This window comes from Leptosomus discolor, chromosome 24 (assembly GCF_034619465.1).
Source record: "Leptosomus discolor isolate bLepDis1 chromosome 24, bLepDis1.hap2, whole genome shotgun sequence".
Lineage (NCBI taxonomy): Eukaryota > Metazoa > Chordata > Aves > Leptosomiformes > Leptosomidae > Leptosomus > Leptosomus discolor.
The window spans coordinates 8155146-8167853 of NC_141414.1; positions in this window are offsets into that span (position 1 = coordinate 8155146).

A 12708-nucleotide genomic window follows, 5' to 3' on the forward strand; every position below is an offset into this window, starting at 1 on the left:
CCGCGCGCCCTCGCGCCGCGCCCGGAGCCATTCATAATCCCGGGCCGCACAACAAAGGGGCCCCGGGGCAGCGGCGGGGGGCGCCGGGCCCGGTACCGGCACCGGCCTCGGCCAGCAGCGCCCAGCACCCGGCGGGGCGTGGGGCTGCCCCTGTCCGGGAAACCGCCGGGGCCGGGATCGGGGTGCGAGGGCCGGGCGCCGCGGAGGGGTGAACGCGGGACACGGGCAGGCGGAGGCCCGGAGCGCTGCGGCGGGGGCGGTGAGCGGCCCCCGCACCGGAGGAGGCCGCGACGGGAGGGGACTGGCCGCGGGGCCGGGCGGGAGCCGGAGCCCCCGGAGCCGAGTGACGCGGGGACACCGAGGCGGAAAGGGCGGGGGGTGCGGCGACGACACGCACAGTCACCGCGGCCGGTCACACCCGTGCGGTCACACGCACCCGCCCGGTCACCCTCCCGGTGACGCCGTTACAGCTACGGGAAACTGCCTGGACGCGGGGCAGAGTCCCCCGTGCCCCCCGCCCCTCGCTCCTGCCGCCTCCCCGACCCCGAAATCCCCCAGCACAGACCCCCAACTCAGCCGCCCCGGCCCGGGGGGGTGGAACGGCCGCATCGCATCCCCGGGGCCCCGGCCCGGTCCCTCGCCGGAGGGGCCCGGGGGGAGGGGGGGTGGGCTATGAGTCAGCAAAGCGCGGGCGCCCTCTGCCGGCACCGTCGCGCGTCCTGCGCCCGGGGGGGGGGGCCGGGGGGGGGGCCGAGGAGCCCTTGCCGAGACACCGGGGAGCCCGGCCGCGGTGCGCCCCGGGGCCGCTGCCCACCCGCCGGTACGGAGCGAACGGGCCCGGGCAGCCCCCCCCCCCCGCCTCTCGGCACGCCGGGGCTGGGGGCGAGGGGCCGCTACCCGGGGCGCAATGGGGGCTGAGCGGGGCGCCCCCCCCCCCCCCCCCCGCGGAGAGGCCGCGCTCGGGGTCCCCGGCAGCCGGAGCGAGAAGAGCCTGTGTCCCCAGGGCAGGCAGAGCCCCGAGTGACCGGGGGTACGGAGGGTCCCGGCGGGTGGGACTCGCTCCCGCACCCCACGAGCGAGTGGGCTCTGCCTGCGTGTCCCCCTGCCCGGGCCCGGGGAAGCGGGGCCACCCCGCCCGCTCCGGGAAGACCGAGTGAGAGCAGCCCTGGTTCGCGGATCCCTCCCCCACAGCCCGGTCCGGGCCCCCTCGACCATCCGACCCGCCCCGGCCCCACTCACCGAGCGCGGAGCGCTGCCCCGCGGTTCCCCGGCGCAGCTGGAGCTCAGCTGCCTCCGGCGGCAGGAAAGGAGAAAGAGCCCCCAGAAACTTCCCGGGTGGTGGTAGGTGGGGGTAGGACGGGGGTCGCGGTGCTGTGCTGTGCGGTGCGGTGCGGTGCTGTGTCCCCTCCGAGCGCTGGAGCCGGTCCGAACGCAGCCCTGACGCGGAGCTGCCGGGGAGGTGCCCCAAGTTTTATCCCGCACCGCCCGGGGTGGAGCCTGGCGGGGGCAGGGACCGGCCTGGCCCCGGCACCGGCCCCAGCACCGGCCCCGGCCTCAGCTGGACCCGCAGGTGATGTGGCCGCACCTGCCCCCGGGGGACGTCCCGGTCCTCGCCTCCCCCGTCCCGGTCCCGTTCCCGGTCCCTGCCCTGGGGGTCCCCGCCCCTGCCCCCGGTCCCGGATCCTGCTCCTGGGGTCCCGCCTCAGCGTCCCCCTGCTCCCGGTCTCGGCCCCCTGGGGGGGGGTCTCGGCCTCCTCCCGGGTCCCTGTTCTTTTTCCCCGGGGGTCCCGGTCCCAGCTCTGCCCCCGCTGTTCACAAGCGCTCGGCGCTGCACACGGGGCTGCTGCATCCCGCGGGCGGGCAGGGCAGGCAGGGCAGGCAGGGCAGGCAGGGCAGGGCAGGGCAGGGGGGACCCGCCTCTCCGCGGGCGGTGGGGAGGGGACAGTCCGGACACCTCTCCCCATCCGGGTGCCCCGTCACCGGGGTCAAAGTCGGTCCGTGCGCAGGGGAGCGATGGGCTGAGCTCTGCCGGGGAGCTGAGCTTCCAAGCGGCTCCTGGGGGAGACTCCCCGGGGTCTCACAAGCGAGCTTGGGCTGTCCCTCCCCGAGGGATTCCCTCTGCCCAACCACCTCCTTCACAGCCAGGACGAGGACCCAGCCCCACAGAATTTTTTGGAGCAGGGGAGGACGGGGCTGGCATAGCCCTGGTGCCGGGGGGTGCTGCCGGTGCCCTGGAGCTGAAGACCCAGAGCGGTTCCCCCCCCGGGGACAGGGTCTGTGGGGCCGGTGGCCTCCCCAGCCTGCAGCAGGGAGGGTGCTGGGGAGATGCTGGGTGACCTCGGGCTGACTCCGCCGGGTCTCTCCCTCACAGACAATACCCTGGCACACCGAGCAGCTGGAGGGGGGAGCTGGCGGCCGGGCTGCAGCGAGGAGGGGGCCGCACACCCCCCGACCCCCGAGGCAGCAGCGAAGGGGGCCCGGCGGGATCTGGGGAGAGCTTCTCCGTAGCCCCAAACCGCTGCAGCTGTTTCCCTCCCGAATGGCCTCCCCCGCGGTGGGCGCAGATCGCTGCCGGAGCCACGCTGGGGTGGGAGCGAGGCCCCTCCATGCGCCAGGAGCAGAGCTGGGCCAGGGGGAGCCTTTGTGGCACAGCCCGCAGCCCCCTGCCCGCCCCGGCCCCCTCTGGGCTCTCAGGGGGGAGCTGAGCTCAGGCAGCTCCGGCTCCTGCCATTGTTGTCCCTGGGAGAGGGGCCGGGGCAGGGATGAGCCATTGTTCTCCCCGGGAGCGGAGGAGCCCCGGGCCTGCGAAGCCGCCCCTCGGGGGGCCACGTCCCCAGCTCGCTGCGTTTGGCCCTGCCACAGTTCGGGCTTGTACACCACGAGAGGCCGTGGTGGGGACAACGCATCACCCCAGAGCCACCTCCTCGGGGAGCAGGGCCTGGCCGCCATCCCCCATCTCGCAGCCAGGATCTGCAGGGAGGGACAAGGGGACGTCACGGCCGTGGGGCAGCTGCTCCAGCGCGGGCTGGGAGCGTGGCCAACTTGGGTCCGTTGGCAAAGCGTGCGGTGCCCCACGACCTCGCAGCCCCGAGGAGCCCCGTTCCTGGTGGCCGCCCTCCCCACATGGCTCCTTCTCCTTCCTGGGAGAAAGCTCATCTCCTCTGACAGTCCCGTGACTCCTGGAGCTGGTGCTTTAGGAAGCACGAGCAGATTTTAGTATGCTTGAAGGTATCCAGAGCCTCCAGAGACACAAGCTGGGAGATCCCAGGATTCCCAGCAGCCCAGATTTTGTGTGTTTAGTTTATTGCGTTGCCCTGGGAATAAATCGTTAAAGATTACAGTCAGACTTGGGCATAATTGCTGTGCGGCATCAGAGGCTCCTGCCGTCTCCAGAGGGAGCGTTCTCCAAACCCCGCACGGCTGAGCAGCTCGGGGAGAGACGATCCGACGAGCAAATACCGACACAAATCCCGCTGCAGGCCACACGCAGCTCCCGCAATCCGCTTAGCTAACCTGGGCCCTGCGGATTAGCCCCCGCGGCGGCTCACAGGCACCAGGGCGGGCAGCGCGGGCGCCGGGGCGGAGGAGAGGGGCTTACCCGGGGTCCCACGGGGACGCTTCCCACGGGGCCTGGCCAGCGTGCACGTCCCGGTGCAAGGGCAGACTTGGGGCAGGACCGCGGTGTCGGCTCCTCCACCGTCCTCGGTGCTGCCCCATCCTGTCCCGCTGGCCCCGGCTTCAGCTAGGAGCCCCAGATCTTTTGGGGGCTGGTTCTTGGAAGTCCTGTCCCTCGAAGGAAGGGAATTCCCAGCCCTCTTTCCTTGGGGAAATCCCCCACCAGCCCCGGGCAGCAGCTTTTCTCTTTTCTCTCTCATTTTTTTTTTCCTTTTGGACTGAATTCCTGGCTGATTTCAGAGCTTTGGCAAACGGGGGGTTTATGGCAAGTCTCCACATTCCCCTTGCAGGCGCGGGGTCATGGGATTAGGGCAGAGCTGACGCCGGGCTTGGGCAGAGATGGCGAGAGGAGGGAAGAAGGGGGTTCCTCGCTCCCGCGGCTGCAGCAGGCGCAGGGCTGCAGCCGGGGGGGGCCCTTTTCCTCCACCCCTTCTCCAGGCCCCCAGCGCAGGGAGGGGAGCAGAGCGAAGGGCTCGATGGCGGCAGGCACGGTGCCAGCAGTGAGGCCTGGCTGCACGGTGCCCGGCCGGGGCCTCGCCGCGGAGCTGCCGGCGGCGAGTGGGAGCGTTCCCACGGGCGCGGGGCCAGCGGCGGGGCTCGCGTGGGGCACACCCCGGCAGGAGGGTGCAGCCGAACCGCTTCACCTCCACCCGCCCGGGCCGGCCTGCCAGGCACTGCCAGCACCGCCGCGGTGGGTGAGGTGCGGGGCCACTGGCCGGGGGTCCCGGCGTCCCCCCCGAGCCCCGCGGGGCCGAGCGGCTCAGCCTTGGTGACGGTGGTGAACGGTGACTCCCGTCGCCCCGGTGCGCTCAGGTGAGCCATCGCTGGCTGCTGTGAGCAAGGGGCCGGCGGTCCCCACCCTCCCGGCACAGAGCCAGGCGCGAACCCCCGCGGCTGGAGCCCCCCATCCCGCCAGGCTCGGGGCTGCTGGGGGCGGGCGGCTCGTGGCGGGCACAGGGTGTCCTTGGGCAGGACGGCGGTGCCTGTGCCGGTGACGCTGGCGGAGCTGTGAACACCCAGGCGTGACCTTAGAAACACACAATCAGCTCCGTGTGTTCCCTGGCTCTCGGGGACCTGTCCTCGTGGCCCTTGGCAGCGTGTCCGGGCGTCGCAGCCCAGGGACACCCCGGCTGCTAGCCCAGTGCAGCCGGAGCCGGTGGCCCAGCCTGGCCTCGCCTGCCACACCCTGGCTCTGGGGCAGCCCCCCCGCCCCGGGGGCTCTGCCCATCACCCCAGCCCAGGCCCCACTGAGGCCGGGTGAGCCCCAGAGATGAAGTCACGCCTGGAGCGACTCAGGCAGCCACCCAGGTGTGTGTGGGGGGGGCCCAGCACCCCGAGCCACACCTCGGGCAGGGGGGACCCCAGCACAGCGCAGGGCTGGACGGCTCCCACCGGACCCCGGGACGAGGCCATTCCTGGCCATGACGTGTGGGGCTGGGGCAGGGGGAGTCACCACAGAGGCTCCCACCCGCAGCCTGGCCCCGGCCCCGGGAAGGATGGCGAATCCCTCTGGATATAGCAGCGCCACGGGCCCAGGTGTGGGGCCATACTTGGCTGTGCCGGGCCGTGGTCCCGCTGCCCAGGGTGAGGCCAGGGCTATTCTCGGCTCCCTGAGCTCACGGTCCCCTTTGGGACGCTGAACTCTCCGTCCCCGCTGACGCAGGGTGAGTGGCTCCCTGCCCTCGGCTCCGCTGCCTCCCTGCCAGCCCCTGATGCCGCCGGCCAGCAGCCAGCACCCCCGGGCCAGGCGGGAGCGGGGATTTGACTCTCCCCGCCTTGCTGGCCGGAGCAGCACACCGGCAGGTTGGCCTGGCCGTGCCCAGGACCAGGCACGGGCAGGGGGCACCCAAGCACCGGCCACGTCCAGCCCTGCCCCATGCACTAGCTCTGCCCCTGCCCTCCTTGCCACCTCTGTCCCCCGCCCCGAGCCCCATCCTGCACCCCAGCCCACACAGGAGCCCAGTGCCGGCTGAGTGCCGGAGCTGGTGTGGCAATCACAGAAATCACGGGTCAGGAGAGGTCTTGGCGGTTGCATCAGCACCGTGGACGCGTGCTGCCAGCTCGTGCCCACCGATGGGACCCTCCCTGGGCACAGGCCAGGGGCTGAGACACCCCCAGGGGGGCAGGACCCAGCTCCTGGTTGTGGAAACCCTGGAAATGGGGTTGTCCAGCCCCTGCCAGGGCGGGAAAGGGCACCCAGAGCACAGACCCCTGCCTGCCATGGCTGAGAGGAACCAGAGCCTTGACACGCTGAGCCCCCGCCTTCCCTGGAAAGCCCCTTCCCAGTCAGGCTGGGCCTCCAGCTGGATCCAGCCCCAGTCCCAGCTCAGCGCTGTGCGGCTGTTTCTCAGACGCCGCAACACTTCTTGGTTTGCTTTAAATCACCGGCACCAGGAGTCAGATGACAACTCAGCCTGTTGTTGTTGTTGTTATTATTATTATTGTTATTATCATTATTATAAATGCTTAAGCAAGTTGCCAGCCCTGGGGAGGGGAAGGACCCAGGATTTCAGTAGCCTCCTCAGGTACACGCTGAACCTTGTTCCAGGGGTGACCCAGGCTCATAAATTAGGCAGAAAGTAATCCCCCTGCAACCCATCCCATCCCACCCCTCACTCCCACCCCAGAGGCCGGCTGGGGCGGTTTGTGGTCCAGCCGGGGCGAGAGCGGAGCCAAGGCTGCCCCGGCCACAAGCCAGCCCCGGCCACAAGCCAGCCAGCACCACCCGCACCGCCCTGTGCCTCTGCCCTATGCCGGGGCTGAACCCCCTCGGCCCCGCAGCCACGGCTCCCTCGTCACCCCGAAGCTGCCCCAGCCCTCACCTCGCCCCGAGCGGGCCCCTGAGTGTGGGAGCGGGGGCTGCCCCACCGGTATCGGCACCTCCCGGGGAAGGGGAGCGTTGCCACCACGGGCAGGGTGTCCGTGGGGGCTGAGCGTGGGCAGCGGGGCCACCACCACAGACCGCGGGACCCCATTGCACCCCACAGCCTGGCCACCCCCGGGACTACACACCCCATAATGCACCGTGGCCACCCCAGAGTGGGTGGGGCCAGTGTGTCCCGCAGGGCATTGTGGGGGGTGTAGTCTGGCTGCCCCACTTTGGCGGGGGCACAGTTGGGGTGCAGCATCCTCAGCACCCAACCCTCAACCCTGTCCCATGGCCGGGGAGAGCTCGGTGCCCCCGCGTGGGGGTCCCACGGGGCACGGCTGGCTGACGGGGGGGCACCCACAGGCAGCGAGCCCACCCACGGGGGCCCGATCCCGCTGCCCGTGGGGCATCTGCCAAACCCTGCCTGCACGAGTCTGTGCCAAGGGCAGGGGGCGATGCGGGCGTGGGACCCCGGGGCCTGGCGTGGGGGGCAGCTGGCGGCGGAGGGGGGCGTGGGGCGGCGCGTCCCACCCGGCTGCCCCACGCGCTGACACACGGGTGCACACTCAGCGCGGCGGCATCCCCGCCCCGCGCCTGCCCACGGCTCCACTTGGAGCCACGTCAGGAATGTGGGAACCTCACCCAGGGCGAGGGGCACGGGGCCAGGCTGCCGCCGCGGGCACCCCTCTGCCCGGCCTCCCCGCCGTCACTGCCCGGGGGGGCTCGGGGCTGCTGCCGGAGGGGTCGGCAGCCTGGCAGCACCTCTGGCACAGCGCGGGACGGCGCGGACATGGGTGCACGGGCACGCTCACGCACGGCCCCGCTGCCCAGTGCTGCCCCTGCCCCTCGGCAGGCACTGGCACCCCCCGAAGCCGAAGGAAAAGGAGCCCCACGGGTGGGTTGTGCCACAGGAAACCCCGACCCAGGGCGGGCTGGGGATGGGAGGAGGCGCTTCCTCCTGGCCTCGTCGCTGCACACGCGTGTGCAACCCCTCCGGCGGCACCGCCCCAAGTGGGCACACGACACTCGTGCGTGCACACACACACACACGTGCCCACGCTGCACAGACACCAGCACACTCGCACCCGCTCGCCCAGGTGGGGGCTGCACCCCCACCCACGCTCGCCCCGGCCGGGCCGGACGCCGGCTCGCCCCGGTCACACACGTCCCGCCACGGCCGCACGCACCCCCTCGCTTCCCGGCCCCAGTTCCTGTTTACGGTGATGGAGCCGCCTGCCCGGCCCTCCCGGCACCGCCGAGGGCTGGCTGGGGCACGGGGCACAGCCATGAGTCCCGCCACGTGGCCCCGGCTGCGGGACGCCAGTGCTGCCGCCTCACCCCGTGCCTGACCCCGGGGTCCGGTGCTGCTCGGGGCGGCGGGGCTGGTTCCCGGCTGGTGGCTGCGCGGGGTCACCCGCTCCCACACGGATGCGGGGCTGTGGCTTATTCTGGGAAAGGAAATCCTGGCGGAGAGGAGAGACAGACCCTGTGTGCCACCGGCACCGCCACGGGGCCGGGCTGCGGTGGCCGGGCAGAGGCGAAGCTGCCGCGCGTGGAGGTGTGGGTGCCCCTCACCCGCGCCCTGTGCTGCCGGGCACTTGGGCGTCGGGAAGTCTCAGCACCCCTGGGCAGGGCTGGCTCTCGCCCTCCCTCCTGCCGGACCCTCCCGGGCAGCTCAGGGATGCCGTCCGGAGCGGGGCCGCCCGGTGCCCCTTCCCCGTCTGGGGCACGGAGGGCGATGCTGGGCCCAGGGTCGGGGTGAGTCAGTGCGGGGCGAAGAGCAGCCGGAGGAACCCAGCCCTGGGCCGGACCCACTGCACCGCATTCCCCAGCGCCCAGACGTGCTGCGGGGAGACAGGCTCAGCTCATCCCCGGCGCGCTACCTGTGGGGAAACTGAGGCACCGACCCGGGGAAGTGACTCACCCTGCACTATGGCCTTTCAAATGCCCTGCACCGATTAGATAATGGGCGGAAGGATCAGAGGGAGCCGAACAACCCCTCATTACACCTTTGCCTCCCCGCAGCGCCTTCAGCTCCCAGCAGAGACCTTGGCTACGCTGGGTCCGGGCTGGCCCGGCGCGGAGGCAGCCCTGCCCCGAAACACGCCTGCTCACATCCGCCGCGAGGCCCGTGTGTGCCGGGAGGGTGGTGGTGTGGCATCGCACGGGCAGGAGCTCGCCCCGGCACCCCACGTGCTGGTGAAGGCAGGTGCTGTCCCGGCCACCAGCGGGGTCGCAGGGGCTGTACCCGAGCCCTGCCGGACCCCACTGCCTGGAGAGCCCCGAGCCGAAGCCGGGTGCTTCTCCAGCCCCTCCTCCGCAGGATGCTGAGAGCACCCCGGGGTGCTGCCGGGCGGGCAGCCCCTCCGGCAGGCCCGGACCAGGGGGCTCCAGCACCCACCAGGGCCAGCAGGCAGGAACTGGAGCTCCCCGGTTGCGTTGGCTGCGGGGATAAAGGGGCACATGTGGTGGCAGAGCCCGAGCCGCTTGTGACGGGGAGGGGGAAAGAAGCCCCGTGCTGGGGCGCTCCTCCTGCCTCTCTCTCTCTCCCTCCTCCTCTCCCTCGCAGGGGCAGTTAGTGCCAAGGCTGCAATAGTCTGCCAGACGAGGCCGGCGTCTCGGGGCAGCTCAGGCTGCCGTCCCGCTCTGGGGCTCTGCCCCGTGCGGGGGTGGGGGCAGAAGGAGCCGGGGCTGAGCTTGGCTGAGAGCAGGCTGCTCTGGGGCTGAAAAAGCGTGGGAGGCAGGTCCCACCGTCCTCATCCCTGCGGTCCCGGCTCCCCGGGAGCCACTGGTGTGACTGGGCAGTTGCCCATCAGTGCTCCCAGGAGGGTGCTGCTGGCCAGGCCGGGACGGCGTCTCTGCAGGATTAGGTTTTGAGGGGAAATGTGATACGGCAGCGATAGGTTAAGCTGCAGGAGATTAGATCATCTGTGGTTTTGGGAGCATCAGCAGAGCGGGGCTCTTGGGTAACCTCCGCAGCGCAGCGCCTGCCTCTCGCTGCCCTCCCCGGGACCGCGCAGCCCCTGCCCCACCGAACCCCTCACGGCTCAGGAACCGAAACTGCAACAACGTCGTTCCTGCTTGGAGGGAAACCGAGGGGCTCGGGAGCTTGTGCTCGGCGCGGGTGGATGCTGGGCCAAACAGGGGCCAAACAAAAGCAAAAGAGAAACCGGCCTCGCAGCAGCCCCAGCGCCGCCCGCCCTTCCCAGACGCTCTCGGCAGCCTCTGAAGCCAAAAGCATCAGCTCACGTTTTAGAGGAGCAGGTCCCCGCAGCCAGGACCACCCCCCCCGTGTCACGGAGCTGCCCTGTCCCCCCGCAGGGTGCGGGATGCCTGTTCTCCTGCGTCCCACCAGACTGGGAGCGAGCATAGCTGGTCCTGGCTCCCCAAACTGGGACGGGGCGGGGGTAAAGCAGCCCTGGGGACTGGCTGACCGCAGCTGGAGGGGATGTGGGGGTGCACCGACCCCCCCCACCCCGCTGACGGTGCGACGCGCTTATGCACATTCTGTGCCCACACCCGTCCCCGCCGGAGGGGCCCCTGCCCACCCTGCCCGCCCCGCTCGCTGCGGGAGACGCGGGCTTTTCCCACGCCCTGCCAGGAGCCCGCATGAGCTGGCGGGGCCATTTCGCAGCCCGTCCCGGCAGGAGGCTGCACCCCTGGGGTGCCCCGGCTGGGACATGAGGTGCGGGGGCTGCAGCCAGCCGGGGTCGGGGACGGGGCCCATCTGCCGGGACAGGATGCGAGGCCGGAGGGGGGACACAATGCGGGGAAGCGACAAGGGGCGAGCAGGGACGGGGACATCCCGCAGTGGCAAAGGGCCACTGGGAAAGCCCCCGGCTGGGCATGAGCAGGGTCCCAGCCACCCCCTCCCCCCCAGCCCCGGGCACCTCGGTGCACTCAGGGAGGGGGGTCTGCAGCGGCCGTGCCCGGGCAGGCGCAGCAGGGATGGAGGCAGCTCCGGCTCCTCCTGGCCCCCCGCGTCCCCCCGCCACACGCCGGGCGCTCCCCGGCACCTCGCACCTGCCTGGCCCGGGGGGCCCTGCCTGCAGCAGCCTGTCCGTGGGCAGCCGGGACGCGAAGGAGCTGGTTGGGCCGGGCGCCGGGGTGGGAGCAGGGTCCGCTCAGCCCACACAGGTGTGGCCGCGCCGGCTGCAGGCAGGGAAGCTCCGAACCCGGCTGGCCTCGTCTTGCTGGGTGGCAGCAGCCTCCCGCGCTGCTCTCCACCCCGGGGCAGGCAGGCACACCCCATCATTACGCCCCAGAGCAGCTGCCGGCGCTGCCCGGGCAGGGAGGGGGTGGCAGGGCCTGGGCAGAGCCGGCCGGCACGGACAGGTGGGGACGGACGGCACGAAGCCATCGCTACCCGGCTTGTGGCCCTCGCCTGCCGGCGGGGAAGGAGGGCGAGCGGGGGGGGGATGCGTGTCCCCTCCCCGCACAGAACCCCGCGGGGGCACCCGGAGCCCCGCGGTGGCCCCAGCACGTGGTGGGGGAAGCAGACTGGGGTCAGGCTCAGCAGCTGCTCCGGACGTGCCCCGCGGGGCTGCGGCGCACAATGACCCCATTGAGGTCCTGCGGGGTGGCGGGGGGGGGGGACGGGACACGGGGAGGACACGACACCCAACGTGGCGGTGGCAGAAGTGACTCCGGTGTCATGCCAGGCCTCAATCCCTGCTATTTATACCCGGTGGAGGGGCGGCCGCTCGGCACCCGGGCGGCCTTCGAGGCAGCGGGGATGAAAGCGCTGCTGTCTCCTCCTCCCCGCCGCAAGCCGGGGCATCCCGGAGGGCAGCCGGCCCCGGACCCCCCGGCTTCCCCTCCCCACCCCGGTCCCCAGCCCGGTGCCAGCCCCGCCAGGAAGAGCCCCACCGCCGGGGCCAGCTGCAGCCGCTTCCTCCTGGCCAGCCCCGCCAGGAACCGGGGAGCCCACGGGGGCTGCGAGCCCCCGGCTGCAGCTCCGAGCCCCCGGCCGAGGCGAGGCAAAGGGAACCGAGCGGTGGACGGAGGCCAGGGGCTCGTGGGGACTCGCACCGGGACGCCTGGGTGCTGGATGCTGGTCTCCAGCTGGGAACTCCTTGGGAACCTCCCAGCTTTACCAAGGGCGAAGTCCCAGCACATCAAAGGCGGGCGGGGGCAGCGGGAACCAGGGCAGGAGCCTTTGGTCCCCGCCAGCGCCCAGCTCTGCTGCCCCACGGACAGGGCTGGGGTCCTGTGCCGGCACACCTGGGTCCGGGGCCGTGCCCCCACCCCCCCCCCCACCCCGTGGCATGGCACCCAGCCCATCGCTGCGGCAACCGCCACCAGCTCCGGGTGTATTTTCTGCACCAGGGCCGCCGTGGGAACCTGGACGGGTGCCACCTCATTCCGCTCGGGCTCTCTGGGCCGCCTTTGTAGCCGGCGTCGAGCCCAGCTGGCAGCCGCTTCCTCCCTGGCCTCCCCCAGCCCCGCGCGGGTCACAGCCCCGGCCGGGGGGGCGGTGGGAGGGGGCTTCGCTCAGACCCCCAGCACGGGGCCACGCGCCCCCCTCCACACACCCGCAGCTTTGGGCTGGCGCCAGCGAAGCCAAGGCTGCCCCGAGCGAGGGCTGTGCCCGCAGCCCCCCCGGGCCACCGAGCCCCTGCCAAGGCACCTGGGATCCCAGGGCAACGCGCCACCCCCACTGCCCCTCGCCTGACCCCAGCAGCTCCCCGGGGTCTTCCCGGGGTGAGGGGACACGCACACGGGGGTGGCGTCCCTGAGCAGCACAGTGCAGCAGCAGCAGCAGCAGCAATGTCTGGGATTCCCAGGTCCCATCCCTGCTCTCCTCAGCCTGCAAGTGGCTTTCCCAATCCGTGCCTCAGTTTCCCCAAGAGAGAACCTGCCCCGGGCCAAGGGTTTGCCGCCCTCGCCAGCACAGCGCTCCGAGGCTGTTGGCCCGGGAGCTGCATGACAAGCACCGTCGTGCTGGCTACAACACCCGCCCTCCGCAACGCCCGTCGGCACTCGCTCCTGCGCCCGGATTTTTTGGGGGTGAGGCCGGGGAGGCTGGTGGGGTGACGCCTCCCCACGGCTCCACCGCCATCTGCCGGCAAATCACCCCAGAAATGGGCCGGGACCGAGAAGCCACAGCCGGGCCAGATCCTGCCCATCGCCGTGCTCCGGGCCCAGGTCTCCTGCTCCTGCCC